Source organism: Microtus pennsylvanicus, chromosome 11 (genome assembly GCF_037038515.1).
Source record: "Microtus pennsylvanicus isolate mMicPen1 chromosome 11, mMicPen1.hap1, whole genome shotgun sequence".
In the NCBI taxonomy this organism is placed as follows: domain Eukaryota; kingdom Metazoa; phylum Chordata; class Mammalia; order Rodentia; family Cricetidae; genus Microtus; species Microtus pennsylvanicus.
The window spans coordinates 9,438,615-9,445,018 of NC_134589.1; positions in this window are offsets into that span (position 1 = coordinate 9,438,615).

The following is a 6,404-nucleotide window of genomic DNA, read 5'->3' on the forward strand; positions in this document are numbered from 1 at the left end:
GTAGCTTTGGTGCCTATCCTAGAACTAGCCAGCGCTTGAAGACCAGGCTGGCCTCGAACTCACAGAGATCAGCCTGCCTCTGCCTTTCAAGTGCTGGGATTAAAGGCGTGTGCCACTACTGCCTAGCAAATTTGGTGTTTTTTTTTTATTAATTAATTTATTTATTATGTATACAATATTCTGTCTATATTCTGTCTGCGTATATTCCTGCAGGCCAGAAAAGGGCACCAGACCTCATTACAGATGGTTGTGAGCCACCATGTGGTTTCTGGGAATTGAACTCAGGACCTTTGGAAGAGCAAGCAATGCTCTTAACCACTGAGCCATCTCTCCAGCCCCCAAATTTGGTTTTAAGAGCTAGCTGGGGACAAGCCTAAGATAAGGTCAAGCAATCATAATTAATAAAAAGTCTCCATGTCATTATTTGGCATGTGACAGTCCAAAGGAAGATTCATTATAAATTTGTGATTTTATTCATTTTTATTTGCTTTGGTTTTCAAGACAGGGTTTCTCTGCCTACCCATGGCTGTCCTGGAACTCGCTTTGTAGAGCGGGTTGGCCTCGAACTCACTGAGATCCTCCTGCCTCTGCCTCCCAAGTGCTGGGCCTGGCTTCATTTTTGTTCTAGGGGTGTGCATCAACATCACATTATACACTGCAGCTGGAGGCCAGAAGGGACACGGAACTCTCTGGAACGGCAGTTACAGGTGTCTGTGAGCGACCATATGGGTTGCTGGGATTTGAACCTGGGACCTCTGAAAGAGCAACCTCTGTCTTATCAGATGGGCCATTTTTTCAGTCCCACTTGTTGCTCTTGCAGAGGACCTGAGTTCAGTTTCCAGCACCTACATGGTAACTCAAAACCATCCATAATTTCTGTCCCAAGGGATCAGATATGCTCTCTCTCTCCTTGGGCATCAGGCATGAAGGCAAACTCTCATACACATAAAATAAATTAACACACACACAGAGAGAGAGAGAGAGAGAGAGAGAGAGAGAGAGAGAGAGAGAGAGAGAGAGAGAGAGAGGAAGAAAGGGAGGAAAGGAAGGAGGACAGGGTCCAGGTATGATGGTGTGTGTTGGCAATCTCAGCACTGAGGAGGAATTCTGAGGTAGAAGATCTGCGCTCTTAAGCCAATATGGGCTCTGTAGTGACTTTGAAGCCATAGGAAGGCCCTGGTTCTGTAAACACGTGTATAAATATATGTGTCCATACCACACTACATACATACATACAGGCGCACACACAATGGAAGGAAATTAAATGGAGGGAAAAGAGACAAGAACCCCAGAGCCATGTGTATGTTTTTGTCTTCTTTCTTTTCTTCTTTCTTTCTTTCTGTCTGTCTGTCTGTCTGTCTGTCTGTCTGTCTGTCTGTCTGTCTTTCTTTCTTTTTTTTCCAAGATAGGATATCTTTCTGTAACCATAGGAGCCTTGGAACTTGTTCTGTAAACCAGACTAGCCTCAAACTCAGAGATTGCCCTCACCCTGCCTCCCCTCTGGAATGCTGGGATTTAAGGTGTGCCCCACTACACTCGGTCCATTTATAACCTGGACCACACCCCAACCCCTAGCCAGGAAACAAATATAAACGATGCCATCACATCGATGTGAACTGTGTATACTTTACGCTGTCTGTCTGTCTCCCTGCTCTAACAAAGTCGGGTGGAATCCTTAATCTGACTCCAAACACTGTAGGAATACTGAGGGCCTGCTTCCTCAGTGCCTTGAGCAATCTGGAGGCAGATGGTGGTGATGATGTTCCAAAGCCCTTTCAACTTTTTCCTGGAGTCATTGCAAGAGAGATGAAACCTAAGATTTAGCAGCAGTTAGTCTGAAGAGCCAAGCATGTGGTCCTTAAAATGCAACAGTTGGGAAACTGGAAAGAAATGGCTCCAGGGTTTCAAGAGCACATGCTGCTCTTACAGAGGGCCAGGATGCAGCTCCCAGCACCCATATCAGGTAGTTCACAACCAATCTGTAAGAGCAGGTCTCCTTCTGATACCCTCTGCTTGTCTCCGCGGATACCTTCACATTCATGGTGTACAGGTATACATACAGGCACGTGCAACAAAGACATAAAGGAAAATAAGAAAATAAATGATAGCCAGGCAATGGTGTTGCATGTCTTTAATTCCAACACTTGGAAGGCGGAGGGAGAGAGGTGCATCTCTGAGTTCAAGGTCAGATGGTCCACAGCCAGGGCTAGGCAGTAAAACCCTGTTGGGGGAAAAATACAAAACATGGAGGATGGCCCCGGAGGAATGACATCTGAGGTAGACCTCTGGTCCCTACAGGCATGGCTCATCGGTTTGTGCACTTGTGTGCAAATTTCAGAAGCACTGTTCTAAGTTATATTTGTCTGGTATGTATGTGGATAGTCGTGGAATACAAATGCATTGCACAATAAATTTATTAATATTCAGTGATTGGGGACTAGAGGACTGGGGGAGTGGGGGTACAGCTCAGTGCTTGCTGGCCAGTGAGCCCCAGGGCTGTACTTGCCGGTGCCTCCCACTGTTGGGCTATCAAGCACAAATTACCAGATGTTAAATTTTTCAATTATTTGTTTACATATTTTTGAGACAGGCGTGTAGTCCTGGCCTAAAATTCACTACATAAAGCAGGATGGCCTCTAACTCATAGAGATCTGTGCACCTCTGCGTCCCCAGAACCAGAACCAAAATCCAGTGACACCAGCCCAGCTACACACCCAGAGTTTTCCTCTGAGTGCTGAGGACTGAACTCAGGTCCTCATGTTTGCAAGGCAAAGGCCGTATCAACGGGTCTAGCTTACTATCTCTTTGCCTTTGATTTTTTTGAGATATTGGGTATATATTTATGTAAAAAGGATGTATAAATACAACATTCATTGATTCAAAAAACCCAAATATTTATTTTAAAACAGTTCTTTGGTTTACACATAATTTTAACATTTATAAAAGAGGAAAGCAATTTTGCATATTAATTATATGGATGAGCTTGTTTATTTTATTTTATTATTTTGAGACAAGGTTTCTCTGTAGGTTTGGTGTCTGTCCCAGAACTAGCTCTTTTTTTTTAATTAATTAATTTATTTATTTTGGTTTTTCAAGACAGGGTTTCTCTGTGATTTTGGAGCCTGTCCTGGAACTAGCTCTTGTAGACCAGGCTGGCCTCGAATTTACCGAGATCCGCCTGCCTCTGCCTCCCAAGTGCTGGGATTAAAAGCGTGTGCCACCACTGCTGGGCTAGCTTGTTTATTTTTAACATAAAGAATTAAATCTTCACTGTTTGATAGTGCACGATGAAGAGCATCTTCAGTGTTTTCTAGGGCTGGTGGATGTTCTGATTAACATGTGTATGCATGTTTGGGAGGATGGGTATACATGTATGAATGGTGTGTGGAAACTAGAGGACAATTTTGGGGATAAGTCCATAAAATTCATCCACCTAAGATTTTCTGTTTCTTTGTGAGATTTTTTTTTAGTGGCATGGAATTGGCAAACATTTTGCCAAATGAGCTATCTCCTCAGTGTTTACAGTTTGATTATTCTAATTATCATTGAAACATTTATTTAGTTATTTGTTTATTTATTTCTTTATTGAGGCTTCTCTTTATGTAGTCCTGACTGTCGCGGAATTCACCATGTAGATCAGGTTGGCCTTAAGCTCACAGAGATCTGCCTACTTTCTGTCTTCTGGGGCTTCTCCCAGGGCTGAGATGAAAGGTGTGAGCTTCCGTTTTTTCTTTCTTTTCTTTTCTTTTTTTTTTTTAAGATTTATTTATTACGTATATAATGTTCTGCCTGCATGTATGCTTGCAGGCCAGAAGAGGGCATCAGATCTCATTACAGATGGTTGTGAGCCACCATGTGGTTGCTGGGAATTGAACTCAGACCTCTGGAAGAGCAGTGGGTGCTTTGTAACCTCTGAGCCATCTCTCCAGCCACGACCCCCCCCCCCCAGCCTCTGGTCTTAAAACACTCTTTTGTAAGTTTATATTACAAAATGTCAAAATGGAGCCTGGCGGTGGTGGCACATGCCTTTAATCCCAGCACTTGGGAGGCAGAGGCAGGCGGATCTCTGTGAGTTCGAGACCAGCCTGGTCTATAAGAGCTAGTTCCAGGACAGGCTCCAAAACCACAGAGAAACCCTGTCTCGAAAAAAAAATGTCAAAATGGGGCTGTGATTAGCCCGCCATGATGGTGCTGGCTGTCCATCCCAGTACCTGGGAAGTGACACAGGCAGCTTTGCGGTCTCTAAAGAGAGCTTAATGCCAGGGCTACATAGTTACACCTTGTTTCAAGTTTTACCTTGAAGACTTGCAGCTCAGTCTCTGGGACTGACTCTGGGGAAAAAGCTTGATTAGGTTAATGAGGATGGGAAGACCCACCCACTGCCGGAGACACCATTCCCTGTGCTGGAATGCCCAGCTGCGTACGAAGGAGAAGGCAGGTGGAGTACAAGAGTTCATCACTGTTTCTGCTTTTAATTTGCTTTGTTTTTTCGAGACCAAGTTTCCCTGTGTAACAGTTCTTCCTGGCTGTTCTGGAACTTGCTTTGAAGATCAGGCTGGCCTTGAACTCACTAAAATCTACCTGCCTCTGCCTCCCAAGTGTTGGGATTAAAGGTGTCCACTGCTACCACTGTCTGGCTCTCTCTCTCTCTCTCTCTCTCTCTCTCTCTCTCTCTCTCTCTCTCTCTCTCTTATGAAACTGTTGAAGCAAATACTACTAAAATAAATAAATAGTTAAAAAAATAAAATCTTCTAACATAATACACTCTGAAGATTATACTATTTGACATGCTTACATACTGACTGTCTTGCTGGCCACTAGTCTTAGCTTGTATAAAGTCCGGTATTCAGTTCCCAGTATTAAGAACAAAAGAAAAACTTCCGAAGCCCTTGTGTTTCATAATTAAACAATTGTGTTCTTGTGAGAACAGAAAACTTTATATGTAAAGTGATTTATGACGTGCATGAGCCTTGAGCCTGCACCAAGCATTTCAAGCTGCATTCCTTGCTGTTGTGTGTTGTGACTGCAGACAGCATGCAAAGCACACATGGTGGTCAGGTCCCAGGCTGCAGCAAAGTTGGATATGCGCTGCTAGAGGTTCCTTGGATTTGTGTTATGTGTTTGCTTTTGATTTTATGTTGTTGTTTTTTCCAGACTGGGTTTCTGTGTGTATCCCTGGCTGTCCTGGAGCTTGCTCTGTAGATCAGGCTGACCTCAAACTAAGAGATCTTCCCCTTTCTGTTTCTCGAGTGCTGGGATTAAAGGTGTGTGCCACCACTGGTTGGCTTTTGAATTATTTTTTTGTTCATTGCAGGTTCAGGAATCATTTAATATTGCCACATAGCCAGGTGGTGGTGGCGCACGCCTTTAATTCCAGCACTCGGGAGGCAGAGGCAGGCGGATCTTTGTTAGGCCAGCCTGGTCTATAAGAACTAGTTCCAGGACAGGCTCCAAAGCTACAGAGAAACCCTGTCTTGAAAAAACAAAAACAAACAAACAAAAAAATTGCCACATATTTTGTGATCCCAACCTTCAGGTATATGACTCTATAAGGGGTGATGAGCCACAATTTATGAAGCTGGAACTTCCAAAACCATCTTGTAAATTGGTTTTTGTTGTTGATTTTGTTCCCTTGTGTAGATACAGGGTTTCAATGTAGCAAGGGGGACAGCCTGGAACTCACTATGTATCCCATTCTGGCCTCTTCTTCCCTGAAATCCTTTTGTCTCAGCCTCCTGAGTACTCGGAATTGCAGACAAGAGCTACTACTTCTAGTTCTCAGGACTTCGTGATTTCTGAGTCTATGAAGGTGGAAGGTAAGAGTTAAGTTATTATATCAAAGTAAAACTAAACAAAAATTTAGCTGGAACTGGTGGGGTATGCTTTTAATCCTAGCACAGAGATCCACCTGCCTTGATTTCTGGAGTTTTGGGATTAAAGGCATGTACCACTGTGCCTAACCTAGTAAGCCTTCTTAACCACTGAGACATTTCTTCAGACCTGGGTTATATTCCTTTTTTATGACAGGTTTTTGCTGTGAAATTCTGGATGGGTAGGAACTCACTGTGGACTCCAGCTCTTTTTTCTTTTTTTAAGATTTATTTATTATGTATACAGTGTTTTGGCATGTATGTCTACATGGCAGAAGAGAGCACCAAATCTGATTATAGATGATTGTGAGTCACCATGTGGTTGCTGGGAATTGAACTCAGGACCTTTGGACTAGTAGTCAGTGCTTTTAACCTCTGAACTGTCTGTCTGGTTCCTGAGCCATCTCTCCAGCCCCATAGTCCAGTTCTTAACACGTGGGCTTTTATATCTTAGGGAATATAAGAAATATCTGAAGACATTTTTGGTTATCACTATCAAGGGACACTATGGGCAACAGTATTTACGATCTGGGT